The sequence below is a fragment of the Schistocerca americana genome, chromosome 3 (assembly GCF_021461395.2).
Source record: "Schistocerca americana isolate TAMUIC-IGC-003095 chromosome 3, iqSchAmer2.1, whole genome shotgun sequence".
Lineage (NCBI taxonomy): Eukaryota > Metazoa > Arthropoda > Insecta > Orthoptera > Acrididae > Schistocerca > Schistocerca americana.
Genome location: NC_060121.1, coordinates 877984167 through 878004412, shown reverse-complemented (window position 1 = coordinate 878004412; position 20246 = coordinate 877984167). Strand labels below are relative to the sequence as shown.

The window sequence follows — 20246 nt, the reverse complement described above, 5'->3', positions numbered from 1 at the left end:
GTTCCTAACGTTTTCCGAAATGAAAGTTTCATACACCTAGCTTCACCTACCATTCCGCGTTCAAAGTCTGTTGATTCCCGGCGTGCAGGCATAATCGCGTCTGAGGCCTTTTCACATGACTCACCTGAGTACAAATGACAGCTACGCCATTGCGGTATCCTTTTATGCCTTGTTTACGCGATATAGTGTTTCCGAACAGCCCGCATTTCCCGCGACGTCTCGTATTTGGTTCAAATGGCTCTGAGCATTATGGGACTCAACATCTGAGGTCATCAGTCCCCTAGAACTTAAAACCACTTAAACCCTACTAACCTAAGGACATCACACACACCCATGCCCGAGGCAGGATTCGATCCTGCGACCGTAGCAGTAGCGTGGTTCCGGACTGAAACGCCTAGACACTCTCGGCCACCGCCGCCGGCCGTTCCATATTTCCGGCTTTGTTTTAAATGTCCCGCCGGGACAGGCACTGTCCCGTATTTCAGCTTTGTTCGATTATTATGGCGGAATCTTTCGCGCTACAGCTGGCAAGATTTTATTATCTACGCACGTCCCGCATGAAAATACGACTAGCTCTACTATCAGTCTATGATAGAGCCGGGCGGGGCCAATGTTAACCTATTCCCAACCACTCGCGTGGCGCTGAGCGTCTTTGTTTGCCCCTGTCTCTTTGTCTCAGATTCTTCTCTTTGTTATCCATCTCACTTCCATTCTACTATTTTGTGTTTAACATATTCGTTCTTTTACTAACTCGTTTAAATGTTGTGTCAACGCCTGTTAACAATACAAGAGGATTTTTCGGTTCCACTCTTGATTGTTATTCTAATTTAAAACTGTATAACACGTGGTATGTCCATAATGTTCTGTACAAACTGAAATTCGTTCAATCTGAGTATGCCTGGTTAGATGTAAGAGAGGCTCTGAAGGCCCTAATCTTGCCAGGTAAAATAAATGCATAAATAAATAAATAAAAGGTCGTACATTGTTTTGTGAGAACTGTTCTGAGTGTTGAACGTGTTACGCTTTTGAATTATTTCTCAACCTATAGACAAAATGAGTGATTTAAGTGACAGTAACTTTGTCTAGAAGTGATGGAGTACCTTCTAAGAAACTCAGAAGCTTACTAAGTATAATCCGAACTCCGAAAGTAGTTATTCCTGGATAAGAAAAGTAAAAGAAAACTCGTTAAAGGCGTACTGTCACCTGTGGAATGAAGATTTCTCGTATGCTCATGGACACGTTGCTGATGTAAAATAACGTGCATCTATTAAATCTCAGCCGGCCGGTGTGGCCGTGCGGTTCTAGGCGCTTCAGTCTGGAACCGCGTGACCGCTACGGTCGCAGGTTCGAATCCTACCTCGGGCATGGATGTGTGTGCTGTCCTTAGGTTAGTTAGGTTTAAGTAGTTCTAAGTTCTAGGGGACTGATAACCTCAGATGTTAAGTCCCATAGTGTTCAGAGCCATTTGAACCATTTATTAAATCTCACATGACTGTTGTTAGCAATAGAATAGCAAATACCTCGTCCAAATACTTATTGAAACCTGAACCATCTGCCTTGGAGACGAACAAGATTACTGCAGGAGAATTCGCATCTGTTTATCACACGGTAAGGCACTCTCGCTGTTACAATAGTATGGAGTGTTTACACAAATCATTACCATATATCTGCATGGATTCAAAAACCGCTTAAAGTCTTAGTTGCGGAAGAACAAAAACGTAAGCTATGGTGCTCGAAGTATTGGCTAAACAATGTGTTAAGAATATTTTAAAGACCATCCAAGAAAAAAATCTATATTTTTCTATAGTGACAGATGCAAGTAATTAAAAAAAATAGAAAAATGTTTACAATTTGCTTACGATTCTGTGATTTGATACTGGGGTTGTAACAGGTCTACTGGAATTTATAGAATGTAACGTCGAATGTGCATACCGAGTTTCGAATTTGTTATTATACGCATTGTTTAAGAATGGATTGTCTTTAAACAAAGTTTTGGCATTCGCCGCTGACAACACTACCGTAAACTTTGGCATAAACCATTCCATTTATATACTTCTTTTAACTGGCTGCGAGGCTCATATTCTCCACAATGTGCAAAATACAGTACTAAAAAGTATCGTGTGACTAGGGCCTCCCGTCGGGCAGACAGTTCGCCGGGTGCTGGTCTTTCGATTTGACGCCACTTCGGCGACTTGCACGTCGATGGAGATGAAATGATGATGATCAGGAGAACACAATCCTCAGTCCTTGAGAGGAGAAAATCTCCGACCTAGCCTGGAATCGAACCCAGGCCATTAGGATTGATATTTTGTCGCGCTGACCACTCAGCTACCGGGGGCGGACAATACAGTACTGATGAACTGTTAGTGAATATGGAAAGTCTAATACTGAAGATATGTAGTCGCTTCAGTAGGTATACGAAACAAAGAGCGGACTTGCAGCTGCAATTCGAAACGAATGAGATGCAATGGGAAGAAATAATAATGTATGTTCCCACGAGATTTTTATCTCTTGGTCCTGCTGTCGAATGAGTATTAAAAATATGGCTTGCACTAAAATCTCATTTTCTGGAACTGCGCTATGTGTGTAAATATAATCACATGTGAAGAAGAAGAAGTGAAAAAAACTACGGCGTGTTTGTCGTTTCTGCACAATGTAATGTTTTCGGTAGACACAACAACGAAGAAGGCTGAATCAGTCTGTCAGTTGTTGAGATGCATGCTGAAGTGCACGGGCTTCGCGAAAAGATTGAGCAAAGAAGAAAAGAGAAGTTTTTCGGAACTAAGACAAGAGAAATAGTAGGTGAATCAAGCACTAACGCAGGAGAATCCGTCCGGAAACCTACAGTTCTACACCAATTATGTAGGCTATTTGTTAGCATGATATGATTTCTCAGAAAACAAAAGTTTTCTAAGATGCTGCATCTAAAACTTAAAATCACTAATAAATTACAGCCGTTTTCAAGCAACTGTGGAACTTTAAAGGATCGATCAACCGAAGATAGGCTCCTTACACGAAGAATTACAAACAATTAAAAGAAGCCTGGACATGGCACAGTCTTTTGATGACAAAAATAAGGACGCGGTTGAGAAGTTATGCAAAGGTTTCCCAAGAATGAAATCCATAACATATTTCGCGTCTTATTGTTCATCTTTAGTACTCCTATTTCCAGCTGATTTGTGGAAAGGGTTTTTTCTTAGACGGTATTAAAATGGACTGACGTACGAAATTAATGTACCCCAAATTAGATAAAAAGCTGAAGTATGGTTATAACTGCACTGATTTTTTTAAATATGGAAAATCAATCAGAAGAATGTTAAAACTTACAAATTCTTCGTTTTAATATAAAAAAGGTAAATAAATCACAATTTTTTTCATTTTTCTCGTGGAAAAAGTAATTTTTTTCAATTGAACATTTGTCCCTTACAGGGCAAAAAAATATCTAGCTACACTTACGCGATACTGTAGCCATCCGTACGTGTGCATAACGCAATCCCATGAGCTTTGTCGCCTCAGTGTACTGTAGCTCCAGTTTCTGAGCCTACCTCCATAACTCTGTTCTGGCCTGAACATTGTACATGCATGTATCCACTCCTCCAGAGCTTCTACCGAAAAGTTGTAATATACTCCTCTTGGTGCAAAAACATATCGTCGCAAAACTCTACCTATTACAATCGAATGAATTTCAGCTTTATCTAATTGTACTGTTAGTTACTTATTTGTTCTATTGATCAATCTCACGGTAACCGTTATGATGTGGAACGTGTCAAGTGCATAAGAAATGCACACATGAATCAAGTTTTTTTAAGCTTATAATTTTTATTCCGTACCCCATTCCCGTAAATGGCACAAAATGTGTATATTATACATATAGATTTATTTATTCCTCTTCAAGAATTCATCTGTGGTATAGAAGGAGTTGTCACGGAGATATGATTTCAGTTTGTTATTGAAACTATTACTGTTGTCTTACATACATTTTATTTCATTTGGTAATTCATCGAAAAGTTTGACAGCAGCATTTTTAACCCCTTTCTGTGCCAAATGTAGGTTAAGTAGAGAATAGTGTAAGTCTTTCTTTCTTCTGGTATTATAATCATGAATGTCGCTATTAATTTAAACTGGTCCATGTTGTTGAGAACAAATTTCATTACTGAGTAAACGTACTGTGAGACAGTTATAAGAATTCCTAGACTTTTAAACAGATGCCTACATGTTGTGCGACTATCAGTTCCACACATTATTTTCACCACCTTCTTTTGAGCACTGAATACTTTTTGCCTAAGTGTTAAGTTACCTCAAAATATTATTCCGTATGATATCAGAGAGTGAAAGTGTGCAAAATAAGTTAATTTGTTGATTTCTATAACCTCAAAATTGGCAGTTATTCAGATAGATAGAGTCGCTGAACCTAGACGCTTTTGGAGATCCGAAGTACGAAATTTACAATTAAGATTCTCATCTATACGTACACACAAAAACTTAGTGTGCTCTGCCCTGGCTACTGACTTCTGTAGATGTGTTATATTTATTGAAGGAACTGTACTCCTTGCAGCAGAAAATTGGATGTACTGTGTTTTAGCAAAGTTCAGAACAAGCCAATTCGTAGAAAACCAATCAATGACTTTTCCAAAGACATTATTTGTACCTTGCCTATTGGAGTTTATTTAATGGATTAATAATGGTGCTTGAGCCGCGCGGGATTAGCCGAGCGGTCTACGCGCTGTAGTCATGGACTGTGCGACTTGTCCCGGCGGAGGTTTGAGTCCTCCCTCGGCCATGAGTGTGTGTGTTTGCCCTTACGATAATTTAAGTTAAGTAGTGTGTAAGCATAGGGACTGATGACCCTAGCAGTTAAGTCCCATAAGATTTCACACACATTTCAAAAATGATAATAATGATGCTTGTATCATCAACAAACAGTGTAAGTTTAGCTTCTTGTTTCATATAAGAAGGGAGGTCATTCACATACAGGCTGATCCAAAAGTCAGTATAAATTTGAAAACTGAATAAATCCAGGAATAATGTAGATAGAGAGGTACAAATTGACACAAAAGCTTGAAATGACATGGTGTTTTATTAGAACCAAAAAAATAGAAAAGTTCAAAAAATGTCCAACAGATGGCGCTTCATCAGTTCAGAATAGCATTAATTAGCATAACAAAGTAATACAAAGCAAAGATGATGTTTTTTACGGGAAATGCTCAATATGTCCACCATCATTCCTCAACAATAGCTGTAGTCGAGGAATAATGTTGTGAACAGCACTGTAAAGCATGTCCGGAGTTGTGGTGAGGCATTGGCGTCGGATGATGTCTTTCAGCATCCCTAGATATGTCGGTCGATCAAGATACACTTGCGACTTCAGGTAACCCCAAAGCCAATAATCGCACGGACTGAGGTCTGGGGACCTGGGAGGCCAAGCATGGCGAAAGTGGCGGCTGAGCACACGATCATCACCAAACAAAGCGCGCAAGAGATCTTTCACGCGTCTACCAATATGGGGTGGAGCGCCATCCTGCATAAACATCGTACGTTCCAGCAGGTGTTTATCAGCCAGGCTGGGGATGATGCGATTCTGTAACATATCGACGTACTTCTCACCTGTCGGTAGCAGTCACTGACGTTTTGCTGTCCAGTGCCATCTGTCGGACATTTTGTGAACTTTTTTTGGTTCTAATAAAACCCCATGTCATTCCAAGCATGTGCGTCAATTTTTACCTCTCTGTCTACATTATTCCGTGGTTTATTAAATTTTTAAATTTATACTGACTTTTTGATCACCCGGTATGTGAAGAACAGAAAACCGAGCGAGGTGGTGCAGTGGTTAGCACACTGGACTCGCATTCAGGAGGGCGACGGTTCAAACCTGCGTCCGGCCATCCTGATTTAGGTTTTTCGTGATTTCCCTAAATCGCTTCAGGCAAATACCGGGATGGTTCCTTCGAAAGGGCACGGCCGATTTCCTTCCCTATTTCGAGCTTTTGCTCCGTCTCTAATGACCTCGTTGTCGACGGGGCGTTAAACACTACTTCCTCCTCCTCCAAGAACAGAAGGTGACGAATGATGAAACACTGTGGAACACCTAATGTAATATCACCCCAGTTAGATGAAGTGGGAAACTTAAACCATACAAAGAGACTTTTTGTTTCCTGTTGCAAGCATGACTTAAACTACTCATATGTTGTTACACGTATACCATAAAATTGTAATTTCTGTAAGATAATGTCATGGTTCACAAAATCAGATGCTTTGGATAAGTCACAGAAAATTCCTATTGGTGATATTTTACTAAATGATTTCCTTGGGCAAAGTATTGCACACTACACTGCAAAACTTAAGGACGTGAGAGAGTAACATAACGTAGTAACTACTCAGTGGAAATGAAAGTGCAGGAGCATGTTGTCAGAGGTCTCTCAGCCGCGCACAGAAACAGGAGCGTCACGTCACAAGGCGTGACGTCAGCGTCGCTGTAGCGCCTAATGGCAGCATCCTCGCAACACGAGGCAGTCGAAATAGCGAGAAAGGACAGTGTGTGTCAATCGGAGTTTGTGTGTATGTGTGTGTATGTATGTGCGTATGGCGGGGACTGTTCGTGATTTCACTTGTATAGTCTTGAATATGAATGTAATAGCTGTTAGAGAGTACTTGATAGGTCTGGTAATCAGTTGATTTGAGTTTTGGTTTAAATGTTCTGTGGAGGGGTCCACGAAGAAGTGAGTGAATTGGTGTTGGGTATTATTATTATTATTATTATTCTCTTTTGGAGTGTTATTCTATTATTTTAACCGTTAGTGTAAGCAATGAATTGTTAGGCATGTGTACTTGACCACTCGACAGGGTTTTCCTTTCGACTTTGGTTTTCTGTATGTGGTAATTTTCTTGCAGGGTTAGGAGGTGTTTTTATTGTTAATTCCAATTATTTCGTGTGTTCTTTTCTAGTGGTTGGTTTGTCGTTACGTTCTCTTAGGTGTTCTGCAAATAAGCAGTGGTTTGTACCATACTTCCAGGCTCTCATGTGTTCTCTGTAAGTGGCATCAAATGTTCTACGCGGGAAAAATAAGTTAAGTTGCAGCAAGAAAACGCGGTTTTATTTACATAGCAAGTATTTCTGTAGTTGCTGCTTGTTACATGTTCAAAATTTGTGTGAAATCCTACGGGACTTAACTGCTAAGGTCATCAGTCCCTAAGCATACACACTACTTAACCTAAATTATCCTAAGGACAAACACACACACCCATGCCCGAGGGAGGACTCGAACCTCCGCCGGGACTAGTCGCACAGTCCATGACTGTAGCACCCCAGACCGCTCGGCTAATCCCGCGCGGCTCTGGCCGACTTCGCAGGGGGAAGAATCATCAGAAAATTGTAAGAAGGACGAAATGTGAAGAGTGTATCCCAGAAGCTCGGTATCGCTCACAGCATTCTTCCAAGAGCTGAGGCAGCGTTCCTAACCCCAGGTACTGCTGCCCGAAGGATAGCAGTTCGTTACCCACGGCCAACTACAGCAGAAAATGATCGCTACACTGCGCAACAGAGAAGGGACTTATGGCAAACAGCGCGTGTAACAGCAACCACATTTAACAAGTATGCAAGGTGCGGTATCTGACGTTCAACAGTGGCAACGCGACTCTCGGGGGGCGGTCTCTTTCCCCGACGACCAGTAGGCCATGTCCCGTTGACACCAGCACATCAGCGACACCGTCTGATGTAGTGCCAAGAGCACAAGGGCTATACCGAGGAGGAATATGAGCACGTGCTCATGAGAGCCGGTTCAGTCTGAGCAGTGATTCTGGACGTACTCTCATACGACGAGAGGCTGGAACGCGCAATGTGCGCAGGGGCACTGTTCAAAAATGGTTCAAATGGCTCTGAGCACTATGGGACTTAACTTCTGTGGTCATCAGCCCCCTAGAACTTAGAATTACTTAAACCTAACTAACCTAAAGAAGAAGTCAAACTTTGAGGTTCGCCGATGACATTGTAATTCTGTCAGAGACAGAAAAGGACTTGGAAGAGCAGTTGAACGGAGTGGACAGTGTCTTGAAAGGAGGATATAAGATGAACATCAACAAAAGTAAAACGAGGATGATGGAATGTAGTCAAATTAAATCGAGTGATGCTGAGGGGATTTGATTAGGAAATGAGATACTTAAAGTAGTAAAGGAGTTTTGCTATTTAGGGAGTAAAATAACTGATGATGGTCGAAGTAGAGAGGATATAAAATGTAGACTGGCAATGGCAAGGAAATCGTTTCTGAAGAAGAGAAATTTGTTAACATCGAGTACAGATTTAAGTGTCAGGTAGTCGTTTCTGAAAGTATTTGTATGGAGTGTAGCCATGTATGGAAGTGAAACATGGACGATAACCAGTTTGGACAAGAAGAGAATAGAAGGTTTCGAAACGTGGTGCTACAGAAGAATGCTGAAGATAAGGTGGGTAGATCACGTAACTAATGAGGAGGTGTTGAATAGGGTTGGGGAGAAGAGAAGTTTGTGGCACAACTTGAATAGAAGAAGGGATCGGTTGGTAGGACATGTTTTGATGCATCAAGGGATCACAAATCTAGCATTGGAGGGCAGCGTGGAGGGTAAAAATCGTAGAGGGAGACCAAGAGATGAATACACTAAGCAGATTCAGAAGGATGTAGGTTGCAGTAGGTACTGGGAGATGAAGAAGCTTGCAGAGGATAGAGTAGCATGGAGAGCTGCATCAAACCAGTCTCAGGACTGAAGACCACAACAACAACAACAACAACAAACTAACCTAAGGACATCACACACATCCATGCCTGAGGCAGGATTGGAACCTGCGACAGTAGTGGTTGCGCGGTTCCAGACTGTAGCACCTAGAACCGCTCGGCCACTCCGACCGGCAGGGGCACTGTCGGAAATGATCATTTTGATGGTCCAGGCTTTATGGTGTGGGGAAGCAGAACGTTCCACGGCAGTACTGACCCACAAATCTTTGAGCACGGTACAGTCTACCAGTCAACGCTCTTCTCACTGTACTCCTTCTCCATGTGTGTATTTTAGGGTTGCATTCGGGCCTAACTTCATTTTTATGGATAGAAATGCAGTACTGCATCGAACACCGCAGGCGGAGCAGCTCTTGAAACGAGAGGATTATTCGACCCGTTCCCACGACTTCAATCCCACTGAGTACGTGTGGGATGCGTTGGGAGGACACGCGGTCTGAGGCGCCTTGTCACGGTCCGTGCGGCTCGTACCGTCGGAGGTTCGAGTCCTCCCTCGGGCATGGATGTGTGTGTGTGTGTTGTCCATAGCGTAAGTTAGTTTAAGCTAGACTTCTTAAGTAATAGAACCCAGTACGTTGTCTTCGATGGTAAGTGTTCATCGAAGGTGAGAGTATCATCTGGAGTGCCCCAGGGAAGTGTGGTAGGCTCGCTGTTGTTTTCTATCTACATAAATGATCTTTTGGATAGGGTGGATAGCAATGTGCGGCTGTTTGCTGATGATGCTGAGGTGTACTGGAAGGTGTCGTCGTTGAGTGACAGTAGGAGGATACAAGATGACTTGGACAGGATTTGTGATTAGTGTAAAGAATGGCAGCTAACTCTAAATATAGATAAATGTAAATTAATGCAGATGAATAGGAAAAAGAATCCCGTAATGTTTGAATACTCCATTAGTAGTGTAGCTCTTGACACAGTCACGTCGATTAAATATTTGGGCGTAACATTCCAGAGGGATATGAAGTGGGACAAGCATGTAATGGCAGTTGTGGGGAAGGCGGATAGTCGTCTTCGGTTCATTGGTAGAATTTTGGGAAGATGTGGTTCATCTCTAAAGGAGACCGCTTATAAAACACAAATACAACCTATTCTTGAGTACTGCTCGAGAGTTTGGGATCCCTATCAGGTCGGATTGAGGGAGGACATAGAAGCTTCAGTTGCGGGCTGCTAGATTTGTTACTGGTAGGTTTGATCATCACGCGAGTGTTACGGAAATGCTTCAGGAACTCGGGTGGGAGTCTCTACAGGAAAGGAGGCGTTCTTTTCGTGAATCGCTACTGAGGAAATTTGAGAACCAGCATTTGAGGCTGACTGCAGTACAATTTTACTGCTGCCAACTTATATTTCGCGGAAAGACCCCAAAGATAAGATAAGAAAGATTAGGGCTCTTGCAGAGGCATATAGGCAGTCATTTTCCCTCGTTCTGTTTGGGAGTGGAACAGGGAGAGAAGATGCTAGTTGTGGTACGAAGTACCCTCAGCACGCACCGTATGGTGGATTGCGGAGTATGTATGTAGATGTAGATTAAGTAGTCTGTAGGCTTAGGGACCGATGACGTCAGCAGTTTGGTCCCTTAAGACCTCACCACCAATTTCCAATTTTCCGTTGGGGAGACGTATTGCACCACGTCCACAGGCACCAACAATCATGCAGCAGTGGTCAGTCGCGCCGGCGGAGGAATGGGACACTCTATCACAAGAACATCTTCCGGCCGTGTGGCCAGCATGGGATGATGATGATGATGATGATTATGGTTGGTTTGTGGTTGCTCAACTCTACGGTCATCAGCGCCGATACGAAGTCCCAATTTTTACTCAATCCAATTTTTACACTGTCCAATCTATCCACTGTCACAAATGATGATGATGAAATGATAACGACAACACAAACACCCAGTCCCCAGGCAGAGAAATTCACCAACACGCCCGGGATCGAACCCGGGACCCCGTGATCCAGAGACAGTAAGGCTAGTCACCATACCACGAGCTGCAGACACCAGCATGGGAGGACATTGGAGAGCATGCATTGGCGTCCGTGGTAATCACACAGGAGGCATATAAAGGAATGAGATGAGGAATGGAACTTTATTAAATTTCTGTAATAATGTGTAAGATCTCCAAGTTTAATTTTAGCACAGTTTCCACCGCCTTTAACATATGCACATGCTGACTCCTATTCACTTATTTTGCGATGATTCCTTGTGCGTAGAACCAAAGCAGTTGGTGCCATATAACATGACATTGCCTTGTTAAAACTAAAGGCGGCCGCGGAAGGGGCGCGTACTGCAACCCGCACAACACCTGCCGCGCAAAGCAGCAACGGTACAGCGCAAATGCATTTTTTTAAAATGAAATGATGGGATCTAAAGGAAAGACATAAGGAATGGAACTTTATTCAGGTTCTATAACAATGTGTAAGATCTCCAACAAGTTTAATTTTAGTAAAATTTCCACCGCATTTAACATAAACGCATGCTGACTCCCTTTCACTTATTTTACGATGATGACTTGTGCGTAGAACGAAAGCAGTTGATGCCATATAACATTACATTGCCTTTGTCTTGTCATAGAACTCACTTATCTGAAAGGTACGAAAGACAATAATGTCCCTTTCATTAAAGCTCTCACGTCCTCCAATTGATGCCACTTTGTCTCCAGGATAATTTACAATTACGACTGTTACCCATCCATTTCCATGATCATGTAAGCGGGCAAGTGTTTCTACACGGCCCTTCAGTCTTCTGTGGAGCTGTATTAAACTTTACAATTGACAATATAGCTGACTATGATCATGAAAATGGATAGGTAACAGTCGAAATTGTACGTTATCCTGGAGAAATAGTGGCACAGTTGGAGAACTCGAGAGCTTTAATGAAAGGGACATTATTTCCTTTCGTACCTTTTAGATAAGTGAGTTCTATGACAGGACAAAGGCAAGGTCATGTTTCATGGCATCAACTGCTTCGGTTCTACGCACAAAGCAGTAGATGATACTCCGTTAACTGCTCAACCTGTAAGCGGGCAAGTGTTTCTACACGGTCCTTCAGTATTCTGTCAAGCTGTTTTAAATTTTACAATTGACAGTACTGCTGACTACGATCATGGAGATAGATGGGTAACAATCGCAAAAATGTTCAAATATGTGTGAAATTGTATGGGACTTAACTGCTAAGGTCATCAGTTCCTAAGCTTACACACTAGTTAACCTAAATTATCCTAAGGACAAACACACACACCCATGCCCGAGGGAGGACTCGAACCTCCACCTGGACCAGGCGCACAGTTCACGACTGCAGCGCCTCAGACCGCTCGGCTAATCCCGCGTGGCGGTAACAGTCGCAATTGTACGTTATCCTGGAGACAAAGTGGCGTCAGTTGGAGGACTTCAGAACTTGTTGGAGATTTTACACATTATTATAGAAATTGAATAAAGTTCCATTCCTTATCTCCTTCCTTTATATCCCATCATTTCATTTTAAAAAAATGCATTTGCGCTGTACAGTTGCTGCTTTGTGCGGAAGGTGTTCTGCGGGTTGCAGTAGGGGCCCCTAATGCCCCTATGCACAGTCCAAGTTTCATGTAGTTATCATAGTTGCCAGTGACACTTCGCACGAAAGTTACTTTCGTCCTCAAGATTTGCACACCAATGTACAAAGCTAGAAGCGGGATAAACACACAGTATTCTTTGAGTACACCTTTTGTTCTTGAAATGAAGTTACTTCCGAGTCCTGTTAGCTTATTACGTTTATTATCTTCCATTTTTTCATATTCATTGCACATGGCATGCACATGGCATTGAAAGCACGATGCGGAATTTCGTGCTGATCTTTCTGCGTCTCCTTCCTGTCAAAATAACACAGCAGCATCTTAGGCATCCAGTTCGATGTATCTGGTTACTGAATCTGACACAGTATTTGCGTCCTTTTAGAACACCAGAGGCCCTCTTACGCTTCACTGAGACGCGCACTATGTACCTCCATTTGTGTTGAACTTTCGCCGTCCGATTTAACGTTGTGGAGCATAACAGTCAGAAATTCGTCAAAGCAGTTGCGTATCTGTAAAGGCACTCCATACTATTTTATTTTTATTAGTACACGATAAGGTACAATGTCCAACGCCTTTCAGTAATTTAGGAAGATTGAATGTACCACTTCACTTTCATTTGATGTTCCCAATATACGACTTGAGGATAAAGCAAGCAATAAATCCACATGTCTCTACGTGAAAGCACATTGAGTCTTTGAGAAATTCTTCTTTTGCTTCACCTACTAAACTAAACTCCATCCGAACAGGCCGCGAACGCCCAGCGCTACTGACCGGTCGCCCTGTCGTCCTCAGCCCACAGGCGTCACTCGATGCCAATATGGAGCGGCATGTGGTCAGCACACCACTCTCCCGGCCGTATGTCAGTTTACGAGACAGGAGCCGCTACTTCTCAATCAAGTAGCTCCTCAGTTTGCCTCACAACGGCTGAGTGCACCCCGCTTGCTAACAGTGCTTAGATGGTCACCCATCCAAGTGCTAGCCCAGCCCGAAAGCGCTTAACTTCGGTGATCTGACGGGAACCGTTGTTACCACTGCGGCGAGACTTTTGGCTTCCTTCGCCTACACACATCATAAATTAAAGATCGCCGACGAATTTTTCTGTCTGTATGTTCCGGCTGTTATCAGGAACTGCTGTGTGCCTTCTCACGGGTGAGTTCGACTGTCGCCTCATTTTTATGGATGGCGATGGGAGACCTCATCGAAGTGCGAGGGTGGAGCAGTTGTTGGAGCAAGAGAATATTCGGTGAATGGGTTGGCCTGCTGACATGAAACCCATCGACCAAGTGTGGCATGCGTTGGGGAAATGTATTGCGGCTCGTCCACATGCAATAACATCTATCTAACAGTGGGTAGCATGAAAGCACATTGCAGAGCATGCACTGCCGTGTATGGAGCTCACATACCCTCTTAACCACCATGCCCAGTCTTTTATGCTGTGCAGGGGGAGACGACAGCGCAATTATCGTCTTTGAATAGAGTGTCATTTCTGTCCGTCTCATTGTGTATTTCGTCAGCTACCTTCTGTACCATTTTGTAGCAGCTCTTTCTATGTGTGGCCGAAGTTTATTATCCAGCTGTGTTACTTGGCAGCGACACATAATGCGAATTTACCCACTCCTTCCTACTTGCAGCTATTTTCCATATTAGTTTCATACGAAGATTTGAGAGAAGCCAAGATTACAATAAACTTTCTAGTCTACTTATCGTTTCATGTAGAGGTGGCTCCACTTCTTCTTGTCTAGGGGTCTGATTCTTGAAGCTGAAAATGTCACATTTTAGGTCCTCACGGTTGGCTTGATCTAAATAAATTTGGAGATTGTTGTTGCAGAATTTTTGTTTTTACGTTAATATATTTTCTCACATTTTAGTATATCATACACTCTTTTGATTTATCACAACAAAGCCGAAAATAAAAATACGTCCGATCGCATCACAGACACGCTGACGACTCTCACAGTCTGCTGAAATAACCATATTCCAAAGGCTTTACAATTTTTCTTAACAAATGAATTTCCACTAATTTTTGTTACATTACTACTTTCGATTATTATTCCATAAATTAATCCAGGAATAAACGTTGTAAGCAGTACAGTATTGCGTAATTAATAATAGAAATTTTAAGTGTGCCAATAGTTAGCAATTTCGAATGTTTCTAAAAAAATTATTTTAACTTTACATTCTGAACTAGTACTTATCGATTATAACCTCTAGGCTAAAACATTTTATAAAGTAATAAATTTTAGCTTGAAATATAACATACTGTGAATAAAATTATGTGGAAGTTTCCAGAAAAGCAACTCAGATAATGTTGACCTGTCCAGAACTCCAAAAATAATACTGGTATTGACAACGACTGTCGAAGAAAAGTAATGCTAGAGGAGGATGTCCCATTATAAAATGGGACTTAACATCTGAGGTCATCAGTCCCCTAGAACGTAGAACTACTTAAACCTAACTAACCTAAGGACATCACACACATCCATGCCTGAGGCAGGATTCGAACCTGCGACTGTATCGCCTAGAACCGCTCGGCCAAACCAGCCGGCTGTCCCATTACACTCCTCAGGTTTTGCACACCAGTGCATGTGGTCTATGTTTCGCTAACACTGATGCCATTATCGAGAAAGTACAAACTGAACTGTACAAGTTTGTTCGATGGAATCGCGGTCGTTATCGAAGGAGTTACCCTGGAATTCAGCTGAAACCGTTAAGGGGGGAAACCACATTAGGAGGCTGTTTGATACAGATTTTTGGGGATTTTTGTGGGAAGATATAATTGGAATTTAATCAAATTTTGACAACATTTCATTCATATTTCGAACAGTTTTTGTGAATTTTTTTAAATAATTTCAGCCAAAAATAATAACTATAGGCTGTGATGTCCGCTGAAGGTTGTAAGTATAGTCCTCCAATTGCGTGCAGTGTAGCCATTCCTATTTTCATCTGATATCAAAAAGGTTTTGATTTTACATTAATAACTTATTTTCTAAGAACTTGAACCTCAATTTAGGTGAAAATAATGAAAATTAAAAATTTTTCAGGCGTTGGAGCAATTTACTTCGATTTTTCTCTAATTATGCAAGGAAAAATACTCTTAAAATCGTGATATCATATCACAAGTTGGTTCATATTATTCGTAATTTTATAAAAAATCATACTATCAATTTTCATTATGATCGGTTCTATACTTTTTTAATTAGACTGCACGCAAATGTGAAAATAAATTCTCGGAAAATAAAAGTTCAAGGAACTTAACAATAATGTAAAATGCTTACCTACTAATCTGCGATTCCAGCACCATGTAGTACTCCTCCTTCTTCCTCATAGGCTTCGATTTGCGCTTGCAGCAGTATTTTCCGAGCTTTCCGACCTTCCTTCGATTCCAATGAACTACGTCTATTCTGCCGGCTCAGGCGCTAGTTGTCCATTTGTATGACGTAATTGAATCTTTGCGGTCCTGCTACAATTCCTGCCTCGTTCATGACCCTCAGAAGGAATGAATTTCCTTCATTGAATAAGCCGCTGCTAAATACGATGCCAGCTCAACGACTTTTGGTCGGGAGTGCAACTGTTTAGGAGCTAATCACCTAATAGTGGAATTAAAGCTTCCATTCGCATTTTATGTGTGGCCACCTAAACATTTCTCCAGTAATTCATTCCTTGATAAATCTTCATATATTGGAAGAATTTCCTTCTGTTCTATGCTCATAAAATCTAAACGAATGCGAATTTCGCTTACAAATTTTGACAGCGTATTCTTGGATAGTTAAGCTAACGATTTATGCAATAAAAAATCGAATTTTTTGAACTTCCTAATGTAGTTTCCCTCTTAACGGAAAATCACGTAAACTGTAGCCCATTAACTTTTAAAGCTGCTGGGTATCGACACCTGTAAATGATACTTTCCGATTTGAAAATGTGGAAGGCTGCCATACGAAAACAGTTCGACTCTTTGCTGGGAATCAACATCAGAAGTTACAATTCTCTAAGTGTGCAGCGCGATTTGTCTTGCCATACGAGTGAATTAAAACTGCCGTGGCCGGTGAGTTGATAGTTTATACATCGGACTCGGACGTGAGGAGGCAGTGATGCTGGTAGTGGTGGTGGTGGTGGTGGTGGTGGCGCATAAAGCGAGGCGCTAGGTGGACCGTGAAGGCCAGATAGAGTCGCGATAACTCACCACAGACCTGCTGGCGTCACGACGGGCCGTTCTTCTTGCCAGCGGCCGGGCCCGTTCCGGTGCGACCTCCCATTCATCTTGCGCAGCCGCCTGCCCTAAAAGTGGCCGGAATCCCTCCGGTTACCCCCTACACATCGACCATTCGTTCACGCTTAACGTGCCCGAGAGAGAAGTACCGACCTGTAACGCCCAGACTTGCTTAGCAGTGGTGGAAACAAGAGTTATTATGCCAAGCGAGAACAAGAAACTGTGAACCTGTTCTGTAACTGTGGTCTCGAAACGGGACCCAGACGTGCGCGTTTAAATGGATGTGACTGCTTCGGAAACAGCACAACCCTCACAATCCTCGTAATAACTACTTGACATATTTTCTCTAAACATAACTGTTACTCCCATATCTGCTCCACACATTTTCACTATTCTTCATTTTATATTTGTCTATAACTTTGTAGCAATAAAGAAGATGCAGAAATTTAAAACAAGTAAAGAAAAAGGGAGTATACGATGAAGTGTAATACTGCAAATATAGCACGAAACGAGACGAAGCGGTACGTTTCTGAGGCGCTGCTCACTGGTGTGAGTAAAAGTTATAAATTTTCAACGACAGTCTTGCAATAACAGGTGTGAAGGACATAGTGATAGACATCCCTGGGGTTGAGAAGCAGCTGAAAGGGTTGAAAAGAAATAAACCCCCAAGTCCTGATGGCATTCCAATACGGTTTTACAGAGAGTACTCTACTGCATTGGCTTCTTACTTAGCTTGCAGTTATCGCGAATCTCTTGCCCAATGTAATAAATTCCCGAGCGACTGGAAAAAAGCGGAGGTGACGCCTGTGTATAAGAAGGGTAGAAGGACGGATCCTCAAAATTACAGACCAACATCGGTTTGTTGCAAGATTCTCGAACATATTCTCAGTTCGAATATAATGAATTTCCTTGAGACAGAGAACTTGCTGTCCATGCATCAGCACGGCTTTAGAAAGCATCGCTCCTGCGAAGCGCAACTCGCCCTTTTTTCACATGATATTTTGCGAACCATGGATGAAGGATATCAGACGGATGCCATATTCCTTCAGGAAAGCGTTTGACTCGGTGCCCCACTGCAGACTCCTCACTAAGATAAGAGTATATGGGATTGGTTCCCAAGTATGTGAGTGGCTCGAAGACTTCTTAAGTAATAGAACCCAGTACGTTGTCCTCGATGGTGAATGTTCATCGGAGGTGAGGGTATCATCTGGAGTGCCCCAGACAAGTGTAGTAGGTCCGCTGTTGTTTTCTATCTACATAAATGATCTTTTGGATTGGGTGGATAGCAATGTGCGGCTGTTTGCTGATGATGCTGTGGTGTACGGGAAGGTGTCGTCGTTGAGTGACTGTAGGAGGATACAAAATGACTTGGACAGGATTTGTGATTGGTGTAAAGAATGGCAGCTAACTCTAAATATAGATAAATGTAAATTAATGCAGATAAATAGGAAAAAGAATCCCGTAATCTTTGAATACTTCATTAGTAGTGTAGCGCTTGACACAGTCACGTCAATTAAATATTTGGACGTAACATTCCAGAGCGATATGATGTGGGACAAGCATGTAATGGCAGTTGTGTTGAAGGCGGATAGTCGTCTTCGGTTCATTGGTAGAATTTTGGGAAGATGTGGTTCATATGTAAAGGAGACCGCTTATAAAACAGAAATACGACCTATTCTTGAGAACTGCTCGAGCGTTTGGGATCCCTATCAGGTCGGATTGAGGGAGGACATAGAAGCAATTCAGAGGCGGGCTGCTGGATTTTTTACTGGTAGGTTTGATCATCATGCGAGTGTTACGGAAATGCTTCAGGAACTCGGGTGGGAGTCTCTGGAGGAAAGGAGGCGTTTTGAGAACCAGCATTAGAGGGTGAATGCAGTACAATTTTACTGCCACCAAGTTATATTTCGCGGAAAGACCACGAAGATAAGATAAGAGAGATTAGGGCTCGTACAGAGGTATATAGGCAGTCATTTTTCCCTCGGTCTGTTTGGGAGTGGAACAGGGAGAGAAGATGTTAGTTGTCGTACGAGGTACCTTCCGCCACGCACCGTATGGTGGATTGCGGAGTATGTATGTAGATGTAGATATCTAAATTCAATTCTAATAAAATGTTCAGGCGTAATCGCAGAAAAGAAGTGTATTATTAATTGTGGTATGATTGAGACAGTCCGTCAGTTGATTGGGCCTGTTGTGTTACCGCATCGACTTACATGGTCCCTTTCTTAGAAACGAGCTAGTAGCACTATCGAAGGCAGTTTCTTTGGCTACAAGGGTGGCTACGTTCCACCAGGATAGCAGCCCCCTGTGAATTCTAGTCATCAGTTTACACATTATTTAAGACCAACAGTCCCCGGAAAATTGACCCGTAAAAATGATATGGACCTAATAAAGAACGCATGGTTTATGGAACATTCGAATTAGTTTGTATTACCGCCTCCTTAAATATCCCCATGAAACTCCGTGCATCTACACTGAAGTGCCAAGGAAACTATTATAGGCATGCGTATTCAGATACAGAGATATGTAAACAGGCAGAACACGGCGCTACTGCCGGCAACGCCTATATAAGACAACAAGTGTCTGGCGCAGTTGTAAGGCCGATTACTGCTGCTACAATGTCAGGTTATCAAGACTGAAGTGAGTTTGAAGGTGGTGTTATAGTCGGCGCACGAGCGATGGGACACAGAAACTCCATGGTAGCGATGAAGTGGGGATTTTCCCGTACGACCATTTCACGAGTGTACCGTGAATATCAGGAATCCGGTAAAACATCAAATTTCCGACATCGCTGCGACCGTAAAAGGATCCTGCAAGAACGCGACCAACGATGACTGTAGAGACTCGTTCAGCGTGACAGAAGAGCAACCCTTCCGCAAATTGCTGCAGATTTCAATGCTGGCCATCAACTAGTCTTACTCTGTGAACCATTCAACGAAACATCAGCGACATGGCGTATTGTAGCCGAAGGCCCACTTGTGTGCCTTTGGTGACTGCACGTCCCAAAGCTTTACGTCTGGCCTGGGCCCGTTAACACCGACAATGGACCGTTGATGGCTGTAAACATGTTGCCTGGTCGCGCAACTCTAATTGTATCAAACTGATGGATGTGTACGGGTATGGAGGAAACCTCATCAATCCATGGACCCTGCATGTCAGCAGGGGACTGTTCAAGCTGATGGAATCTCTGTATTGGCGTGGGATGTGTGCAGTTGGAGTGATATGGGACCCCAGACACATCTAGATACGACTCTGACGGGTGACACGTAATAAGCATCCTGTCTGATCAGCTGCATCCATTCACATCCATTCTGCATTCCGACAGGCAATTACAGAAGGATATGCGACACCCCACACGTCAGGATTGCTACAGAATAGCTCCAGTAACATTCACCTGAGTTTAAACACTTCCGCTAGCCACCAAACTCCCCAGACGTGAACATTACTGAGCGTATCTGGGATGCCTTGCAACATGTTATTCAGAGGACATCTCCATTCCTTGGTACTCTTAGGGATTTATGGACAGCCCTGCAAGATTCATAGCGTCAATTGCCTCCAGCACTACTTCAGACGTTAGTCGAGTCCATGCCACACCGTGTTGCGGCACTTCTGCGTGCTCGCCTGAGCCCTACACGGTATTAGTCAGTTGTACCAGTTTGTTTGGCTCTGCAGTGTATTAGTACAATGATATCGACCTGAAAATTTAAAACCTATATCATAAAATTACTGGTCATAATG

The 20246-nt window shown here is 42.7% G+C and overlaps 1 protein-coding gene across 1 annotated transcript in view; it reads left to right on the top strand.

Annotated features, from left to right (window-relative positions):
- The window catches only part of LOC124606457 (cGMP-specific 3',5'-cyclic phosphodiesterase), a gene marked incomplete at its 3' end in the record, with an annotated part of 598053 nt that overhangs the window by 39725 nt on the left and 538082 nt on the right, over positions 1 to 20246 (top strand). The window lies entirely within an intron of this gene.